Source organism: Sus scrofa, chromosome 6 (assembly GCF_054392235.1).
Source record: "Sus scrofa isolate SSC_HxYL_T2T_F1_AM1 chromosome 6, Sscrofa_HxYL_maternal_Yorkshire_Landrace_v2.0, whole genome shotgun sequence".
Lineage (NCBI taxonomy): Eukaryota > Metazoa > Chordata > Mammalia > Artiodactyla > Suidae > Sus > Sus scrofa.
In genome coordinates, this window is record NC_139388.1 from 169,667,133 (window position 1) to 169,688,953 (window position 21,821).

Genomic DNA, 21,821 nt, shown 5'->3' on the forward strand with positions numbered 1-21,821 from the left:
GACCCCGTTACTGATCTGATGACAAGTGCACGGGGTATTAGCTGCTTCACCACAGATGTCTTCTCTGGAGAACTGTTTCTGTGTCCAGGAGATTGAATGCGATTCTTCACGGTCAGAGATGTTGCATATGATTTTTTTTTTTTTAAACAGGAAATTCTCACATCAGAACCCATCCAGTGATGAATTCCTACTATTTACCATTTACCTTCTAGAAAGAAAACCAGAAAAGACAAGCACAGTTACAGAAATGAGTGTGTTTTAGCACAGTTCATAGTCATTCAGTGTAGGCATCTGTAATTTCGCATTTTATTTTATTTTATTTTATTTATTTATTTTTTGGTCTTTTTGCTATTTCTTTGGGCCGCTCCCTTGGCATATGGAGGTTCCCAGGCTAGGGGTCGAATCGGAGCTATAGCCGCCAGTCTATGCCAGAGCCACAGCAACGCGGGATCCGAGCCATGTCTGCAACCTACACCACAGCTCACGGCAACGCCGGATCGTTAACCCACTGAGCAAGGGCAGGGACCGAACCCGAAACCTCATGGTTCCTAGTCGGATTCGTTAACCACTGCGCCACGACGGGAACTCCTAATTTCGCATTTTAAAATTCACCTTAAAATTTTTACATAAGTAGGAGTTCCCGTTGTGGCTCAGTGGTAATGAATCTGACTAGTCTCCCTGAGGATGCAGGTTTGATCCCTGGCCTCGATCAAAATGGGTTAAGGGGAGTTCCCGTCGTGGCGCAGTGGTTAACGAATCCGACTAGGAACCATGAGGTTGCGGGTTCGGTCCCTGCCCTTGCTCAGTGGGTTAACGATCCGGCGTTGCCGTGAGCTGTGGTGTAGGTCGCAGACGCGGCTCGGATCCCGAGTTGCTGTGGCTCTGGCGTAGGCCGGTGGCTACAGCTCCGATTCGACCCCTAGCCTGGGAACCTCCATATGCCGAGGGAGCGGCCCAAGAAATAGCAACAACAGCAACAACAACAACAACAGACAAAAAGACAAAAGACCAAAAAAAAAAAAAAAAAAAATGGGTTAAGGATCCATTGTTGCCGTGAACTGTGGTGTAGGTCACAGATGCAGGTTGGATCTGGCATTGATGTGGCTGTGGCATAGGCCGGGAGCTGCAGCTTGGATTTGACCCCTAGCTGGGAACTTCCATATGCCTCGGGTGTAGCACTAAAATGACCAAAAAAAAAAAATTTTTTTTGCATAATTAAAATGTACTATTTTTTGCGTATGTTTCTATGGTTTAGATTTAATTGTAAAGAGCTAGATAGGAAATGTTTTGTGTGTGTGTGTGTCTTTTCTAGGGCCAAACCCATGGCATATGGAGGTTCCCAGGCTAGGGGTCTAATCAGAGCTGTAGCTGCCAGCCTACACCACAGCCACAGCAACTCCAGGTCTAAGCGGTGTCTGCGACCTACACCACAGCTCACGGCAACGATGGATCCTTAACCCACTGAGCAAGGCCAGGGATCGAACCCACAACCTCATGGTTCCTAGTGGGATTTGTTAACCACTGCACCATGACGGGAACTCCTAGATAGGAAATATTTTAGGCTTTGTGGACATACAGTCTGTCATAAATACTCACTTCTGCCTTTGGAGCACCAGAACATCCACAGACAACACATAAGTGGATGAGCTTGACTTTATTTATGGATACTGAAATTTAAATTTGTGTAATTTTCATGAAATATATTCTTTCGATTTTTGTTTCTGCAATCATGAAAAAAATCTAAGAAACATTCTTAGCTTGTGGCCAAGATAATGATAGGTTATAGGCTGACTTTGGCCTTTGGGGTATAGTTTTCCGACCTCTGGTTTAGACCAGGGTTTCTCAACCTTAGTACTATTGACATTTCGAGGCAGATAATTCTTTGCTGTGGGCTGTCCTGTTGCATTGTAAAATGTTCAGCAGCATCCCTGGCCTCTACCCATTAGATGCCAATAGCACCTCCTCTCCGTTTGCCTTGTGGCCACCAAAAACGTCTCCAGACCTTGCCTGATATCCTCTAGGGAACAGAATTGCCTTCTGTGGAGAACAACTGTTTAGACAACTGCATACAGTCATCTCAGCACAATGACAATCAAGAGACAAAACAGTTCCATTATCCTAAAAAAGTCCCTCAGGCACCACCTTCGTAGTCAGCACCTCCTTCCAACGTGATCCCTGGCAATCACTGTTTTCTGTTTCTATACTTTTTTTTTGTCTTTTTGCCATTTCTTGGGTGGCTCCCGCAGCGTATGGAGGTTCCCAGGCTAGAGGTCTAATCAAAGCTGCAGCCGCTGGCCTACGCCAGAGCCACAGCGATGTGGGATCCGAGCTGTGTCTGCAACCTACACCACAGCTCACGGCAACGCCGGATCCTTAACCCACTGAGCAAGACCAGGGATCGAACCTGCAACCTCATGGTTCCTAGTCAGATTCATTAACCACTGAGCCATGATGGGAATTCCTAATTCATTTCTTTTTATTGCTGAGTAGGATTCAATTATATGGATATAGTATAGTTTATCCATTTACCAGTTAAAATATATTTGTGTTGTTTCCAGGTTTTTCTGTGATTATGGATGAAATTGCTTTCAATATTTGTGTGCTGTTTTTGTTTGTTTGTTTGACTGCACCTGTGGCACGTGAAAGTTCCCAGGTCAGGGATTGGACTCAAGTCACAGCAGCAATCTGAGCTGCTGCAGTGACAATGCTGGATCCTTAACCAGCTGTGCCAAAAGGGAACTCCCTTATGTGTAAGTTTTTGTCTGAATATAAATCTTGGAGTTTCTATTGTGGTACAGCGGAAAGGAATCCAACTAGTGTCCATGAGGATGTGGGTTTGATCCCGGACCTTGCTGAGTGGGTTAAGGATCCGGCATTGCTGTGAGCTGTGGTATAGGTTGCAGACTCGACTTGGATCTGGCATTGCTGTGGCTATGGTGCAGGCAGACAGCTGCAGCTCGGATTCCATCTCTAGCCTGGGAACTTCCATGAACCTTGGGTGTGGTCCTAAAAAGCAAAATTAAAAAAAAAAAAGAAGAAGGGAGTTCCCATTGTGGCTCAGCGGTTAACAAATCCCACTAGGAACCATGAGGTTGCGGGTTCGATCCCTGGCCTTGCTCAGTGGGTTAAGGAGCCAGCATTGCCATGAGCTGTGGTGTAGGTCACAGACTCGGCTCAGATCCCGTGTTGCTGTGGCTGCGGTGTAGGCTGGCAGCTGTAGCTCTGATTAGACCCCTAGACTGGGAACCTCCATATGCTGCGGGTGTGGTCCTAGGAAAGACAAAAAGACAAATAATAATAATAAAGTAAGTTTATTAAGTAAGTAGCTGTACCATTTTAAATTTGCACCAGCCATGTATGAAAGTTCCATTTGCTTCACATTCTCACCAGGACTGGGTATTGTCAGGACTTGTTTTTTTAGCCATACTAATAGGTGTTTCATTGCAGGGTTTTTTTTGGAGGTGGGGAGCAAGTTGATCCACTTTTAATACAGAGTCAGAAGAAAAATCTGGTTTTGTCCCTCCAAATCCACCCACCTCAATTATTTGGGTTAATGTTTCAGTTGCTGCAGCTAGGTGAAGGTAGCCCTGGGTCCATCCACCAGGAAGTGCTGTCATTATCTGCAGTGCCATCCAGCTCTCGAGGAGGCTATCAGCTTTGGGTCTACTCTGTAATTATTTCAGAGCTCCAATTTGCTTTAGCGGAGTCAACAGCTCCCCTCTCTCTTGAGCATGCTTACTAGATTGGTGCAGCCACCTATGCACTCTTTACCAATAAATACCCCAGGTATCGTTCTGGCTCCCATGAGCTGTTGCAGATAATCTTGAATCTCGTTGATCACTGGTGCTGTGATATTGACACATTCCAAAAGCCCTTCTTTGAAGGGCAGTTGGCTGGGGAGCTCCTGGGTCGCTCTGCAGTAGGGCAGGTGGGCTCGGTGAACACCACCGCCTTCCCAGGCTGCATTTTGCTGCTCACAAACGCTTGAGCCAGGCTGACGGGTGGCTGCCTCCCAGAGGAAACCTCAATTGCAGGTATTGCTCAGGTGTAAAACCTCATTGTGGTTTTAATTTGCATTTCATTAATGATTAATGGTGCTAAGCATCTTTTCTTTTTTTCTTTTTTTTTTCTTTTTGGCTGCACCCAAAGCATATGGAAGATCCAGGGCCGCGGATTGAATTTGAGCCGAAGCTGCAACCTATGCCGCAGCTGTGGCGATGCTGGATCTTTAATCTGCTATGCCTCAGTGGGAATGCCTAAGCATCTTTTAAAGTGCTATCTGTAAGTTTTCTTTGGTGAAGTGTTCCTGTCTTTTCATGAAGTGATTTGTTTTCTTATTACTGAGTTCTTTATGTATACTGGATGCAGGTCCTTTGTGGGCTATGTGATTTGTAAATACTTGCTCTTAGTCTATACCCTTTTTTTTTAAACTCTCTTAACAGGATCTTTCACAAGCAGATGTTTTTAATTTTGAGGAAGTCCAGTTTATCTTTGTTTTGTTTTATGGATTGCTTTTGGCCACCCCTGTAGCACACAAAAGTTCCCTGGCTAGGGACTGAACCTGCACCACAGCAGTGACCTGAGCCACTGCAGTGACAGTGCTGGATCCCTAACCCTCTGAGCCACACAGGAACCCTATGGATTGCTCCTTTTTTCTTTTTTTTCTTTTTTTTTTTTTTTTGTCTTTTTGCCTTTTCCAGGGCCATACCCACAGCATATGGAGGTTCCCAGGCTAGGGGTCTAATCAGAGCTGTAGCTGCCGGCCTACGCCAGAGCCACAGCGACATGGGATCCAAGCTGTGTCTGCAACCTACACCACAGCTCACAGCAATGCCGGATCCTTAACCCACTGAGCAAGGCCAAGGATCGAACCTGCAACCTCATGGTTCCTAGTCGGATTCGTTAACTACTGAGCCACGACGGGAACTCCTCCTTTTTTCTTTTAACCTAAGTTAGCTTAACCAAAAGTCACAACATTTTTCTCTTGGGTTTTCTTCTGGAAGTTTTATAGGTTTTACATTGAGGCCTATGATCCATTTTGAATTAATTTTTATATGTGAGGTATATTGTGTTGGCTTTTTTCCTTTTTTCACATGTAGGCCTTTAATTGCTTCAACACCATCTGTGGAAAAGACTATCCTTTCCCCATTGAACGGCCTTTGCACTTCTGTCAAAAATCAATCAATGGCCCTGGTGGCTGAGAAGGTTAAGGACTTGGCATTGTCACTGCTGTGGCTTGGATAGCTGCGGTGGCACAGGTTTGATTCCTGGCCTGAGAACTTCTGCATGTGTGGGCATGACCCCCACAAAAAAAAATCAATGAGGGATATTATATATGGGACTCTTTCCAGGCTCTCTATTCTGTTCCACTGACCTATTTGTCTCCCCTTTTGGTAATATCACACTATGCAATCTCACATTGTAAATAAAATTCCTAAAGGTGAATTCTCTTAGAACAATTCTGTATCTAATAAATGTTCTGTTGTGTTGAACACCTTCTGGGTTATGAGATATTTAAAAGCCCAAACTAATGTTTTGGTGAAAATCTTGGATCAAAGTTGGATGGTAGCAGAGTTGACAACTCCGTACGAAGGTGCTGAAAGGATGCTGAAACATCTGTGGCTTTGGGCAAATCCCATGGCCCAATTAAAACTCCTGGGAGTCACCTGACACAAACTAAAAGGGTCATATAATGACAAGATGACCAGCCTTTGAAGAACTTATTCTTGAGGACTTGAGAGGCCCCAGAGACAGTCTCCCAAAGAGCTAAGGTTCAGTTAATTTCTTCAGGTAGGGAAGTGGGTATTCATGCTAGAATAACTTAGGTATAAAAGATTATTAAATAATATAATATCATTTGGTAATTGGAGGCAAATGAGGCTAGGGATATGTGGGTTATATTTTGGGGGGTTCCACTTGGAATTTTTATAAATTTTGTTGAAGTTTTTAATTGTACCATAAACTCATCACTAATTCTAGAAATAAAGCTAATCAATGTTTAGAGTAACGACCAAGATAATGTTGGAAAATGTATGTGTGATGTAGCCTTCTAGAAATCTCTATGAATTGTGGGATTCAAAAGAACTGAAAATTGAAGAGGCCGTGGAAACTTCTGTTAGGTTCCTGGAGAGAGAAAGAGGGCCCATCAAGATCTTCAGGAGGGAAAAGAATCCGGTCTTATTCACGTTTCTAAAGACGTCGACTCATCTGCAGTCCCAGGGAGACACCAGGAAACAGAGTTTCGGCATTAGAAATGGTTAGAAATTCTCCTACGTGAAAACAGATAGCTCCAGCTGCCACCAGAATCATTGGCCCAGCTACTGGGGACAGATGGAAGGAAAGGCCATTCAGTTAGAGATGTATGAGGCTCCAAAAGTTGAGAGTATTTTAGAGGAAGGCCACCCCTGGCATGAGGAAAGTGGGCTCTTGGTTGGGTCCTCTAGTGCGATACTATGAGTGGAGGATACCAGCAGAGGAGCAATGATAGCCGAACCTCTGAATCTGACAAAGGGAGTCTCCAAGGCTACCAAGGCCTCAGTGTCAGGTGGCTAAGTGCCAGATGCTATGACCACTTTAGCAACTGGGAGGGTTTATAACTATAGCGTTATTCAGATTTTTTTCTCTGCTGTATCAGTGGGTGTGAGAAAAGATGGCTACTTTTGAACTGATGCTGGAGACACACTTATGGGAGGCAGAAGAAACAGGAGCCAAAGCTCTAAACAGCATGAATCAGATCTGCCATATAACAGGCCAGGACTAGGGCTATCCTGAGGTAGGGCTTTGGGGAAAATTTCAGCTGCCAGACCCAGAGCAGTCTTTTAGGTTCTTCCACTTATTGAAATAAGCACAGGAAAAGGAGGAAGGGAGGCAACTCAAGTCCTCGAGTGAAGGAAACTCCATCAACTGAGATGACAGCAGATACACAGCAAGGACTCCAGTGACTACTATACCTGAGGACCTTATGGTACAGGTGAAAGCCCTAATAATGATCACGTAGGTTTTTGGGGAAAGAGCTATGAGGGTGAGGACTTCTGAGCCCCTAAAAGGCAGAGCACTGGAGGAAGTGGGAAGTAAGACGGCTCCCGGCCAAGAAGAAATCCCAGCTACAGCATTCCTAAGGTTGAAGCCCACCAGAGAACAAGGGAGTGGAGGTGGACCTGGAGTTTGAACAGTCTTTGACCCCCCAGGAGGAGCCAGCCAGGCAAAGAGCCCATCTTTGTCTTGTGGAGGGAGAATCCTAGGGAGAGAAGCAGCCAAGCGAACACCAAGCACTAAGCACAGCTTGATAGTGAATTCACAAGTGAGGCCTGAGTTTCCTACAGGTCTCACGGAGACGGTAGAAGCAGCGAGCTAAAAAACCAATTAAGGAGTTCCCATCGTGGTGCAGTAGTTAACGAATCCGACTAGGAACCATGAGGTTGTGGGTTCGATCCCTGGCCTTGCTCAGTGGGTTAAGGATCCGGCGTTGCCGTGAGCTGTGGTGTAGGTCGCAGACACCGCTTAGACCTGGAGTTGCTGTGGCTGTGGTGTAGGCTGGTGGCTACAGCTCCACTCTGATTATACCCCTAGCCTGGGAACCTCCATATACCATGGGAGCGGCCCTAGAAAAGGCAAAACCAACAAACCAAAAAACGCTCTTAAAACTGTGGTTATATGTTGGACCCCGGCAGTGCTCAGGAAAGGTAGGTACATTACAGGGATCAAGTTCAGACTCTTTCAAGTGTTTACTGGAGTTCTCTTGTGGCACAACGGGTTAAGGATCTGGCATTGTCACTGCAGCGGCTTGGGTCCCTGCTGTGGCATGGTTTTGATCCCTGGCCCAGGAATTTCCAGATACCGCCGGTGGCCAAAAAGAAAACGTTTGTGGGAAGTGTGTAGGGGTGTCCTATGCCCATCCAGGCATGGAAGCTGCGGGAAAATCAAGGCGAGGAAGAGCCCAAAGTTCCCGTCCTCCCCGTTTCCATTCTGAGTCCTCCACGTTACAGCTTTAATTTGGGGGATTCCCAAAATTCAAAAGGTGCAAGTAGAGGGTGGCATGGAAGCAGCAAACCAGGAACAAATTTCTCTAAGAATTGGCTGTGACGGGGCTTAGGGTAAGGAGCCTCAGGTTGCAGCTGGAAATCCAGATCCTTTAGAACATAGTGTAGCAAGTCTACATTGTCTGAGAGCGATGATTTTAAAAATCACTTTGAAGACCTACTCATTAACTTTATCATCTCCGGAGCTCCCGTCGTGGCGCAGTGGTTAAAGAATCCAACTAGGAACCATGAGGTTGCAGGTTCGATCCCTGGTCTTGCTCAGTGGGTTAAGGATCTGGCGTTGCCATGAGCTGTGGTGTAGGTTGCAGACATGGCTTGGATCCCGAGTTGCTGTGGTTCTGGCATAGACCAGCGGCTATAGCTCTGATTAGACCCCTAGCCTGGGAAACTCCATATGCTGTGGGAGCGGCCCTAGACAAGGCAAAAAGACAGAAAAACCCCAAAAAACTTTATCATCTCTGGGTTCCATAGCCTATAGATTCCCTTTTATGACAGTGAAATAAAAAAACCAGGTGAAGTCTGGGTTCATGTGGGTTTCCTGGCTCTGAAGAGACAGTCTAAAATAGTCTAGCACGCTGCGCTCCCTATACAAGATGGCTTAGCCACTTCCTATGGAGTCCGTTGTTTCCAGAATTGGATGTCAGAGCAGGTATCATGAAATCTCTATGACTACAGAGGACATAAACGGCAGATTTTATGTCTTGTGTAGGTCTACCAGTCTGAAGGGATAGCATTTGGTTTCGGAAGCCTCTGTTACTGTTCAGAGGTTACTGGAGAAAGCGATTGGTCATTTGAACTTACCTGGAAGTATTTATTTATTCACATACACACACCCACACACACTCATATTCTCCAAAACCTTGGAAAAGCGTGAGCAATAGCTCTTCAAGAGTAAAGAAGCTTTTTTTTTTTTTTTTTTTTGGTCTGGCCAGATTTTCTTTGAGGAGCTGCCCTGCTCAATTCTATGTAACTTGGATGCACCTGACCCCAGACTCAGCCTCCAGGGGTGTCACATGACCTAATCCTGTCCAGTTAGAACATTCCATTTCCATCTAACTGGATGCAGCTCTTGGTTCAGAGATGAGCATGTGATCTAAGCTAGGCCGATGTCTCAACCCTCGGAACGTTTCTGTAACTATATGGAGAAACTTTCGCTTTGCTAGATGGAGTTGCCACGTGTGTGGAATGTGGGCCTGGGGCCGCCGGAGGCGCTCCTTGTCACCACCTGGGGAAACGTCAGAGGGAAGAGCTGAGACTGAATCTGGCTCTTGCTGGCATTATTTGAGCCCCTCTACTTCAGTAGGTTTATTTGGCTTAAGCTAGTTTTCTGTCACTTACATCTAAAAAAGTCAGGCTAGTATATAGTGATCCTGGATCCCGTGGGAGACGTTACAACTTGAGTCGTTTTGCTTGATGTCAGTAAAAGAAGATGACAGGCAACGCCACACAAACGGGTAAGAACAGGCCACGGGACAATCTCGACTATTCACTAGTCCCACCCCCATCAACTATGAAAAACTAGAAACATCCATAATATTTATGAAAAACTCTTGCAAGATTGCAGCAGTCACTTGGGTTCTAAATTAGCGTTATCAGGACAGACCTAGGGCGCCCATTCATGAGTCAGCTTACAAGCCCGAAGGGAGCAAATCACGCACCCCCTTGACCCCTTTTAGGAGTTCAGGGCTTTGGTAACTTTGCTGAACTCCTGAGCTCAGGACTGTCCTAGCAATTAATGACACACCAATGTCAGTTTCAAGGACATCCCAGTAGGTGCTATGTTAGAAAAATGAAGAAGCGAGAAGGTCTTATTTATCAAGCTGTCTGGTAGTGAGATGTAACACTATTTAAAAAGCAGTGTTCCTGGATCAAAAGTGGAAAATCATAGGTAAATTCTGAAAGAGAAAGCAGGTGTGTCAGATGCTAGATGATATCTCACTTGCCTGTAGGTTCCCGAGGGCTAGGCTGGTTGCTTCTGGTAACTGGCTATTATTGACCTCTGAATATACTGATGTTTTCTCTTCACCAGCTCTACTCACAGGCCACTGAGCATCAGGCTCTGACTTAGGTCGAGCAGGAAGCCTTGGACACCATGCTCATGGTGGCATTTGACTGCGTGGTTCAGGGCAGTTCATAACTATGCTAAATATGAGTACAGATTTGGAGAGAAGAGTGATGGGTAGGCCCAAAGCCAAGTGTATGTGTTTGGGGATCCTCTCCAAAGAAAATACACAAAGCTTCCCAAAGGAGAGGACCAGAGCATCCTCCAAAAGAAATGGCTTTAAGGTCTGATTAATTGGGTAGTATAGAACATTTGACATTTTTGGCTGCCTGGCATCTGCACACCCTTCCGTTTTGGAGGACTTCCAAATCAGATGGGAGGCAGGGCCCATAAACTCTGATATGATGTTAAATGTGGTGCCAGAAGATGCAAGAATGAAAGAAAATGCTACTTTAGGATTTGGGGCTGCCCATTAAGCTCAAAAGAGCTAATTGATGGCATAACATATAGCCTGAGAGTGGGAGAGGAAAGTCACAGTGATTGAGCAAAATAATTTACCACTGACGGAGGCGGGGGGGAAACCCATGAAAAAATATGCCTCCTTTCTTCTGACCCACTTGGGAGGCATTAGGGTTCATGAGGAAGCCCTCTTCCAGGCACTACTAGAGGCCCCGTGTGGGGAACAGAATGAGAAAACTGGTCAGTGGTTCTTTTTTTTTTGTTTTCGCCACTCCACTGCATAAGGAGTTCCTGGGTCAGGAATCAGATCCAAGCCGCCGTTGCAACCTCAACTGCAGCTGCGGCAATGCTGGATCCTCCACCCATTGTGCTGGGCCAGGGGATCTAGCCTGAGACCTAGGGCTCCCGAGACGCTATTGATTTCCTTGCAGCAGGAACTACAATGTGTGTTTCTGTCTATATTACTGTCCTGGGCCCTGCAAATGTTAGAGCTGGGTCTGACCTTAGAACAGAGACAAAGCTGGGCGTTAGGAGGCTGTAGACTCAAGAAATCGACTCCGGCTTGTGTCCTCTCCATTCTTCCTCCCTGCTCCATCCAGGGCATTTCTTCATCCTTCTTTGTCTTTCTGAACATTGGCTTCCTCTGCAACTCAGCTCTCATGGTGGACCATGGCTACAGCCAGCTCCAGTGCCCATGCTAGAGGCTCAACCCCTTGAAGAGATCGTTCTTACTTGGGGCACTATTTGCAAGTATTTGTAAAAGAGACTTTAACTCAGCCTGTGTCCCATCACCTATGGCCAGGGGCAAGGTCATAGACAGGGTGAGAAGAGGAATATCTTGGTGAACTGGATAGAGTTATTAAAAAATGTCCACTATAATGGAGTAACTGATCAACCAGCCTGGGTCATCAATCTACTCATGCTCTCAAGTCTTAACCCATGAACAGTATTTTGGGGGCTGGTTAATCTATCCAATGAGGTCCTATTAGTGAATCACCTGGAAGAGCAAGGGAGAAAAATACTGCCAATTACCAATAAAGAGATTCTCAACCAGAGAGACTGTAATCTCATTTTGCAGTGAGTCTTTTTAGGGTGGGGGTGTGCTAGTTACCTAATCACTCACCAATGTGGACTTTTCCTCAACGTCTCTCAAATCTACACAGGGCTCTCCATCTTTTGCCTATATTGTTTCTTTCTTGCTTTTTAGGGGCCACACCTGTTGCATATGGAGGTTCCCAGGCTAGGGGTCTAATTGGAGCTACAGCTGCCGGCCTATGCCACAGCCACAGCCACGCCAGATCCAAGCCTTGTCTGTGATCTACACCACAGCTCATGGCAATGCCAGATCCTTAAGCCACTGATTGAGGCCAGGGATCAACCCCTCAACCTCATGTTTCCTAGTTAGATTCGTTTCCAATGCGCCATGACGGAACTCCCTATGCTGTTTCAGCCATGTTTTGTCTTCAAATATCTTCTGAGTTTGTCCCTTTAATTCACTCTGCAATCTGTAATGATTCTCAAATACAAATCTGCCCCCAGTGCTCTGAGCATAAAGTAGCTTTCCTTATCTTGGCTTGAAAGGTTCTCTGCGCTTACCCTGCAGCTTCATCCTTCTCTGACATCTGCTCCCTGCATTCTCAGGCCAGCTGGCAGTACCTCCAGTGCCCCTGAGAAACACATGCTCCCCTTGGGGCTTTAAACACCCTCTTCTCCCTGTGTGCCTATATTCCTCTCTGGCCTTGTCACCCAACCAGAAAAGGAACCAGTGAAACTGAGTAGGACCCTCTGGGGCTCCTGGGGACAAAAGCCTTTCTTCTTCTGAATATTTTTCTTTTTTGGGGGTCTTTTTAGGGCCGCCCCTGTGGCATATGGACGTTCCCAGGCTAAGGGTCGAATCAGAGCTATTGCTGCGGGCCTACACCACAGACACAGCAACACGGGATCCGAGCAACCTATACCACAGTTCACAGATCCTTAACCCACTGAACAAGGCCAGGGATCAAACCGGAGTCTTCATGGTTACTCATCGGGTTCAGTACCACTGAGCCACCATGGAAACGCCCCCATTTCTTATTTTTCTGAACTAGGCATCATTCAGCTTCTATGACCTTCCTGGAGTTCCAAAGGACAGGTTCAAACAGTTGCTAATTGGGAAGGGGAGGGGATGCAGAGACCAGGGAGGAGCAGCCAAGAAACAATGGTGCAGCCTAGGGGCAGGGGCCTGGTTCCTCCTCCAGAAATATACTTAACAATATCTTTGAGTTCTTCTGTAGGACTAAAACCCCCAACAAATAAAAGCTGTTATGAAGCATTCTTCATTCCAGAAAGAAGGAGGACAACCAGAACCAGACCCGGGGCCACTAAACACCATCACTTACCGCATACTTTTCTGTGGCCCTGTTTGCCCCTCCCAAACTATGAAACCGCTTCCTATTCTTTCCACAGTCTTTAGGGTATTAGCCTGCTGTGGCTTCCTTTGCCTGGCAAAGCAATAAAGCTATTTTTTTTCTCCTTCACCCCAAACTCTGTCTGCGTTTCTGTTCAGGACAGGTGGACAGAGGCGGAGTTTCAGCAACACCAGCTTTGATATGATTTTCAGGTGTTTGGGGCTTTCTAGTAGGCACTTGGATAGGAGAAGGGATGCTTTAGGAGGCCGAGGAGGGAGCTCTTCAGAGGTCAGAATGGGTGATTGGCTTTCACCTGGAGGAAAGACTTGCTTCTGCAGAGAGGAAGGCAAGGAAGCAAGGATGGTGCAAGTTCATAGGCGCTGGCTGGGGAAGTGAGGAGGGGGCGAGACGCCTGGTGGTCTCTGTGAAGTGAAAGGCAGGTTGCTTTTACTGATCTCAGGGTGGAGGACAGTCGTTTGAGATAAGTGGTGAAGATTTGGAATGTCAGAGAAAGCGCACTGAGGCTGAGTAAAATGAATGCCGATTGTGACCAGAGACCAACCCAGAGAGAAACTGGTGAACTTGGGTTTGCTTTACCTACGCCTAGCCACCTGAGCACAAGAGCAGAAGGAGGACTCTTATTTTGGTCTGGGATTTAGCTTTGGCAGGGAAATTTTGGAAGGACAGAAGGGAGACACAGTTGAAGCTATTAGGAGAAAATTGTTAAAAAGAAACACCTTGGGGAGTTCCCATTGTGGCTCAGAGGAAATGAATCCGTAACCATGAGGTTGGGGGTTTGATGCCTGGCCTTGCTCGGTGGGTTAAGGATCCCGCACTGCCGTGAGCTTTGGTGTAGGTCTCAGACATGGCTTGGATCCTGTGTTGCTGTGGTGTAGGCCTGCAGCTGTGGCTCCGATTAGACCCCTAGCCTGGGAATCTCCATGAGCCATGGATGTGGCCCTGAAAAGACAAAAAATAAAAAATAAGAAATAGGAGTTCCCGTCGTGGTGCAGTGGTTAACGAATCCGACTAGGAACCATGAGGTTGCGGGTTCGATCCCTGCCCTTGCTCAGTGGGTGAAGGATCCGGCGTTGCCATGAGCTGTGGTGTAGGTTGCAGACACAGCTCGGATCCCGTGTTGCTGTGGCTCTGGTGTAGGCTGGCGGCTACAGCTCTGATTCTCCGGTTAGACCCCTAGCCTGGGAACCTCCATATGCCGCGGGAGCGGCCCAAGAAATGGCAAATGACAAACAAAACAAGAAAAAACAAAAACACCTTGGGTTAAGCCTATGGTTCCTAGTACTTGCACTAGTCGATGACAAAGTTCATCAGCTTTGAACATCACATTTGAAGGGTCTTACAGTCATTTCTTGGGAAGGATGTTTCTTTAGATTGAAGTTATATTCCTTCTATATTTTGATATTAAAATGCCTTTAGGAGTTCCCGTTGTGGCACAGAGGAAACAAATCCGACTAGGAACCATGAGGTTGTAGGTTCGATCCCTGGCCTTGCTCATTGGCTCAGTGGGTTAAGGATCTGGCATTGCCATGAGCTGTGGTGTAGGTCGCAGACATGGCTCAGATCCTGCGTTGCTGTGGCTGTGGTGTAGGCCGCTGGCTCCGGCTCCGATTAGACCCCTACCCTGGGAACCTCCATATGCCATGGGTGCAGCCATAAAAAGACAAAAGATGAAAAAACCAAAAAACAAAAAAAACCCTTTAAATTATGGAGTTCTTTGGTGGTCTAGCAGTTAAGGACTCAAGAGTTGTCACTACTGCGGCTTGGGTTTGATCCCAGGTCTGGGAACTTTTTTATGCCATGGTGCAGCCAAAAAAAAAGCTAAAGGGAATTCTTTTGTGGCACAGAAGAGTTAAGGACCTGGTGTTGTTACTGCAGCAGATTGGGTTACTGCTGTGGTGTGTGTTTGATCCTTGGCCTGGGAACTTCCACATGCTGTGACTGAAGCCAAAAAAAAAAAAAAAAAAAAAAAAAAAAATTATAGGTAATGTGTTTGTTTCCTAGGGCTGGCATAATGAATTACCATAGATGGAGTGAATTAAAACAATTGAATTATATTCTCTCACAATTGTGGAGAAGTCCGAAATCAAGTTGTTGGAGGACTGGTACTTTCTAAAGACTCTGAAGGAGAATCTGGTGCCTCTCTCCCAGCTTTTGGTGGTTTTAGGCAATTCTTGCTCTTTGCCGTGTACGTGTCTCACTTCAGTTTCTGCCTCTGTCTTCACATTGCCTTCTCCTCTGTGTCTGTGTCTCAAAGGGAGATTTGCCTTTTCCATAAGGATACCTCCCAATGCCTGTGTTTGGCAAGAAAAAAAGAAAAAGAAAGGTTGGCGCGGGCTGGAGAGAGTTGTCTATTTGAGTTGAGATTTCAGAGAGGGAAGAGTTTATGAGTATCGTATCGTCTGCTTCTTGTTTGCAGGTCTTGGGAGAACGCAGAAGATACACCAACCACGAGAGCTATCAGGGTAGGATACTGAGCTGGATTCCTCCATTGCCCTGAAAAAGAAGACAAGGGCCACTTTTGAGGGGTGGTGAGGGAGCACGGCCAGAAGTCAGCGCTGTAAGGAGAGAATCAATGGGGAGTGTGAGGTTAAGACATCAGCCACGGAGGTCAGGCAGAGGCTAAGAAACAGTGACGCTATTGGAGAAGAAGACGGAGAGGGTAAACAGAGGGTGCTGTCTTGCCTGATCCTTTGACTTTAGGAGAGTTAGCCAGTTTAAAAGGAAGGATAAATTGGGAGGGATAAATTAGGAATTTGGGATTAACAGATGCACACTACTCTATATAAAATAAACAACAACGACCTACTGCATAGAACAGGGAACTATATTCAATATCTTGTGATAACCTATAATGGAAAAGCATCTGAAAAAGAACCTATAACTGAATCACTTTTCTGTATATCTGAAGCACCATAAATCAATTATAGGTCAATAAAGAAAAAGCAGGAGTTCCTGTTGTGGCTCAGTGGAAATGAACCTGACTGGTATCCATAGGGATGCAGGTTTTTTGTGTGTGTTTGTTTTTTGCTTTTTAGGGCTGCACCTGCGGCATATGGAGATTCCCAGGCTAGGGGTTGAATCTGAGCTACAGCTGCCAGCCTACACTACAGCCACAGCAACGCCAGATCCGATCCGCATCTGCAACCTATACCACAGCTCACAGCAATGCTGGATCCTTAACCCAACAGGATCAAACCCACAACCTCATGGTTCTTAGTTGTATTCGTTTCTGCTGTGCCATGATGGGAACTCTGGGATGTAGGTTTGATCTCTGGCCCTGCTCAGTGGCTTAAGGATCAGGCGTAGGTTGCAGATAAGGCTTGGATCTGGCGTTGCTGTGGTGGCGGCATAGGCCGGCAGGTGTAGCTCGGATTCGACCCCTAGCCTGGGAACTTCTATATGCTGCACCTGCGACCCTAAAGAAAAAAAAAAAAACCAAAACCAAAACCCTGCAAAGGTCAGTGAAGGTTATTGCTTTTCACAAGCGTCTCCCTGACTAGGTGGTAGGCTCACCAAGGACAGAAGGAGTGGCTTTCCGAGTACGTCGCATAAGCTCTAGACGGTGAAAATGGTTTAGATGACCTGAAAGAGCTTTTCATTTTGGATTGTTTTTTCCATCCCTTCAACACTTAGTCCATCCACGTGAGGTGCAATTATCATATTGCATATGTGATACGTGTGATGATCAATTACTCGTCTTTTGTCTGCAATATGACGTTATTTTGCTTTGAATGCCTAATTCCTTATATTGGGGGTCCCTCAGGTAGGTGCCTCTGCTTATACATCCACCAGCTTAGGTGCCTTCACTTAGCCCTAACATTGCATAATGTAGAATTTCACACGCTGGTACTGAGAGGGGAGAAACAGGATCCTGAGTGAGGTCTGGGGAGTAAGAGTGCTCTTCAGCCAGTGCTTCCTTCGCGAGAAGCGCAGGATGAGCCGATGACAAGGCAGTCTCTATGAATTACAAGAAAGTCACTGCGGTGTCATTTTTCAATCAAGTGCTCAGATCTGAAGACCTAAATGACCAGGCCTTTGACATTCCATGCTTACCCTTTTCTTATTCCAAGGATGATCTTTAAGGCCTAGCAGTTGAAATCATTTCTCCAGATTTCAAGGATGATGGCCATGCAGAAGTGTCTGGGGAGGCCTCAAGAGGCTTTTTCCTTTAAAAATAGATTTTACAAAATATTTCTAAAGGATGATTGTGATTTTATTGCTCATAGAAGCAGTGGGAAATGCTATGAATGTGTGGTTTTTCTTTTTTTTTTAAATCAAAATTATCCAATATGGGGAAACACATAAGACTGTTTCTAGATGTGAGACCAGTGGAATTACAGGGAGATTATTGTACATTCCAGAAAGGAAGCATGAACTACAAATTGTTCCAAACTATTGAAATAATGACCACAGGAAGTGAGCATACTTTAAAACCCTATATGGTGTTACATTTCAGAAATGAGCTGGGCTGGAAAATGAAACCAGCTTCTCTTGCTGCTGAGTTTTTCTGAATTTCCTACAAGCTGCTTGGAATTTTGCAAACAATTCACAGCTGATAAAATAAAAGGGCAGGGGAACTGCGTGTCTGGTGAAGACCCTAGAGGCATCCAGCAGGAGCGAAGGGTCACATTGTGCCCCTTGAAGCTCTGTAACCAAAAACTGTACAATTAAAAACATTTTTTTGGAGGTCCCGTTATGGCTCAGGGGTAACAAACCTGACTAGTATCCATAAGGACACAGGTTCAACCTCTGGCCCCACCCAGTGGGTTAGGGATCCAACATTGCTGTGAGCTGTGGTGTAGGCCGGCAGCTGCAGCTCTGATTCAACCTGGGAGCTTCCATGTGCTGAGGGTGCAGCCCTAAAAAGCAGAAAAATGTCTCTTCTTTTTGTTCTTTTAAATAAATGGGAATCAACGGAAGAACTACAAAAGGGGCAATCAGGGTAACCTCAATTTAGACCGCCTCTGAATCTTCTTGGAGAGTTGAGCTTTTTTTGTGGCTTGTTTATTCAGTCAAAGACCCTTCCCTGGCTCCCCACTGGGCACTAGGCCTGGCGCTGGGCCCTGATGACTTGAGGATCTCCTCTCCACCTACGAGGACCTCCAAGGGCAGGAGGGGCGAGTTAGACCTGGAAACAGACACTCTGAACATGGTGTGGGAAGGGCTGTATGGAAACCAGTACAGGAGACTGAGTGATCAAGCTTTGGGATCTGACACACATCAGAGGGAGTTTGCCACTTTACAGGGGACGGGGAGTTGTGTGGAGGAGAAAGTTTCTGCTGTTTTGGGAACTGCAGTACTTCAGAATAGCTACTTCTCAGGAGGGACTGGAAGTAAGGTATGAGAAAAGACTGGAGAAGAAGGCAGGGGTTAGACCATCAAAGCTTTGAACGGTAGGCGAAGTTGCTGAAACTTTTTCCTAAGGGCAATGGAATTACCGGGGCAGTTTATGCAAGGGAGTGAGGTGTTCAGATTTTTTTCTTGTGAACCATTGCTCTAACTTCGTAGACTGTGAATTGGAAGAGGCAAGGCAGGGACATTATAAGGAGGCTGTTGCTGTCCAATTAAAGGTAACAAAGGACTTGGGTGATTTGATTTTTGGATCGGCTTCCAATTAAACTTTTTTAGGCTTGGAACTAATCCTGTGGTTTGGACAACCCGAGAAGTAAAGAGATCAGATTTTGGGCAGCCCATATATCACCTCGTCTAGGAAGCCTTTACTCAGCTGCATGTGGGCGGAGATCATCACTGCTTGGGGGGCTCATACAGCACTTGGCTATTACGGCCTAATTCTATAATCATAGGCGTATTATGTGTGCCTGTAATTATTTACTCTTCTGTTGGCCCTTCCTCTATGGACTCCGGACTCAATGGTAGGCATTGAGTCTTATTCGTTTTTGTATCCTCCAGTGTTTGGAAGCATCAATAAACATTCACTAAGTGAATGAAGGGGAGAAGCTGTGCGATGTAGGGGGGAAAGGCATTGAACTGGCTGGTGGGACCTGGGGCTCTAAGCCTTTCTCTGCTACTCAGTGGCTGCGTGGCTTTGAACAAGTCTCCTCACTGGTCTGGGTCTCAATTTCCTCATCTGTAAAATGAGAATAAAAATACAACCCTCCTCAGGGTTAGAGAGATTAAACGAGGTAACAGCTCACCAGCTGCCTGCCCTGTTTAAGCCCTGCCCTGGTGAAACAGCCTGGGCTATTGTTCCTGTCATTTGGATCTCATTTGCTCTCTCTCTCCTGGTGAGAGCTGAGCTGAAAGCTATTGCCTTGATGGAGGGGAAGTTTGCAGCAGTGGCAAAACATACCATCCAGGTGGCCCCTGTTTTGCTAGAAGGGCAGGTACCAAAAAGAGGGGAGCATGTTAGGCTACAGAGAGAGACCTGCTTTTTTGGGTGATCCCAAAAGCTGAAGGAGGACCCAAAGTGGGAAGATCTACCTCATGTGCTGATGGGTCTGAGGAAGCCCTCAAGCAGTGGCCTCTAAGTCCAGAAATTTAGCGGCATTGGGAGAAATGCCACTTCTGTGAAAACTACACATTCATCTAATGTCATAATTTCTCAATGCCTTGGGCTGAGATGATTGACCCTACCATGGTTTTCCAAGATTTAGGAAAGATGTAGAGGAGAGATAAAATATTGCAAGTGCCACGTAAAAGGAATATCATTCTGAAAATATAAAAAATGAAGATATTAGATAGTGCTTTCTCAAGAGATGACTATCAATTCCCAGGAGAGCTGTCTTTCTAGAGGACCCCCTGCACTGCTGTCTTTACATTGTGAAGGCAAACTTTACATCAAAACATCAAAATGCAATACATGCCCATCTTGTAAGGCATGTGGCTGGTGAGGTCCTGAAATCTGCAACTGATAATTTGTAGCGTTTTCTTGGACTCCCATTTATTAAGTGAGTTTATTTAGCTGTGCGGACTTGGCCTTATCACGAGACAAGTGGTCAAGGGAAGATAATGAGAAAGGGAAAAAAAAGAGGGGATTGAGTCCTCCTCCAAAGGCTAAAGCCAGTCCTGGTGTTAAAGCTAGTGACCTTAAAAAAGTAATAAAAGTATGTTTCCATTTTTCAAGGCTTTTAAAAAATACTGTGTGCTCAGATGGCACCTTTAATCACGAAGAACTTTTGGCTGAGTTCCAGGCTGATTCTGCTGGCACAGAGAGCTCTGAGATCATACCCTATATTCAGTGCACAGAAGAAATATTTCATCCATCTCTGAAATAAAGAGGGGGAAATAAGCATATTTGAACTGTTTCATAGCAAGACCAGACTGGGGTGAAAAGCGAAGGACACTGTCCATTTGGAGTTACAGAAAGGTACTATCAATTCAAAGTACCTATGCGGCTTTTTTTGTTTTTGTTTTTGTTTTTTGTTTTTCATTCTCAGAGTGTTTCACAATGAACTAAGAAGCTTGCCTAAATCTGAAGGCAATCTCCAATTTCATAGATATATAAATGAAGGCAGATTTGCTGATTTACCTAAGACGAAATTAAAAAAAGAAGGGAGGAAAATGGGGGAAAAGCCTCCCAAAAAACCCCCCAAAACAACAACTCCCAAAGTAGCAGGTTATGACCTGGGAGTTTGAGCTCTCAGAGCTGAATTTAATCCACACCCAGGCCAAATATAATTCTCCAGGATGGAACTGGTCCAGGGCACCAGAGCTAACATTCTCTACCTTCGCCAAAGAGCCTGAGGCACTTTGGTGACAAGCAGTTGGAATCTCATTTCTGCTTCTCAACCGAAAGAAAGTAAGGCCAGCATCATTTGACAGGCCCTTCCCACCATGGCAGGGCACTGTTCAAGCCCATCCAAAGGAAGTATGCTCCCCCTTGATTCATCATGGTATCTTTCATCACTGTGATTCTTTGGGGGCCTCCTATCCAGAGGTTTATTTGTTGGACAGTTGGGTCATATGGTTTTAGAGGCCAAGATTGAATCACACAGCTTTTCTCCATGGGTTACAGTCTTGGGCACTCATTACATACTGGGCTGTTTCTTCACTACACTTCCCAAAGCCTTAGCTGTGGAAAAGGCCTGGGTGATCACTCTGTGTATTGGAAATTGAACCCCCACCATGAACTCTTGAAAAATGGTCCAGGCAAAAGCTGCTAGGGAAATCTGAAAGCCATTATCTTTTCCACACTTCCACGCTTCACCTTCATTTTGTTTGGGAATGCACAGGGACACCCGTGAAGCAAAATAAACCAACTTGCCCTTGCCTGATTGTGCTGTTTTTTTGAGTTATCAAATGTGAGTACTTCTGGCTCCCAGATATGATGAAGTAAAGAGTCTGCTGGGAAGCCAGCCACAAATCAGAGGTGATCTTCCAGCATCCTCTACCTAGAGAAATGGTTCAGGACATTCAAATTAATGTGCCCTGCCCCAAGTTGATTTGGCTTCTGAATCATATTTGGATTTCAGAAATGTAAGAAAGCAAACATATAAGAATTCTGCTGTGTTTTCTCAGCTCAACCTTGTCCATTCATTCTTCCTGGCTCTATTTAATGCATGACTTTATATCCAGTCCATACACATTTTGACTGTCTGCTCCCAGGAACTGTCTGAACTCAGAGCAGCTTTAAGGAAGGCAGAACCACTTTAGGAGGGAGAGGGTGAAACGTGGCAACTCTTCCACAGGAAAGTCAATATAGCAGAGCCACTCAGGGTAGAAGGTTTTGCTAGGGCTTAAATCAGGTTGTCAACTCGAACACAATGGGCTTTGTCATTCCTGTGTAAAGAGGAAGTGGAATAGTTTTTGGCCTCCTGAGACTGTATTGCAGGGTATGCAGAATGGCAATGCCAGGCACAACCTTCAGGAGACACAGATGTGCTTTTTGGCTATTCAGTGTCCCCTAGCAAGTTAATTAGCTGTCTCTGAAGTGCGCGTAAATATTCAGCATTT

At 45.7% G+C, this 21,821-nt stretch overlaps 1 pseudogene; it reads right to left on the bottom strand.

The window, feature by feature from the left end:
* Window positions 1–3,674: 3,674 nt before the first annotated feature.
* On the bottom strand, window positions 3,675–18,639 carry LOC146403001 (glutaredoxin-1 pseudogene; annotated as a pseudogene).
* Between the last annotated feature and the right edge of the window lie 3,182 nt (window positions 18,640–21,821).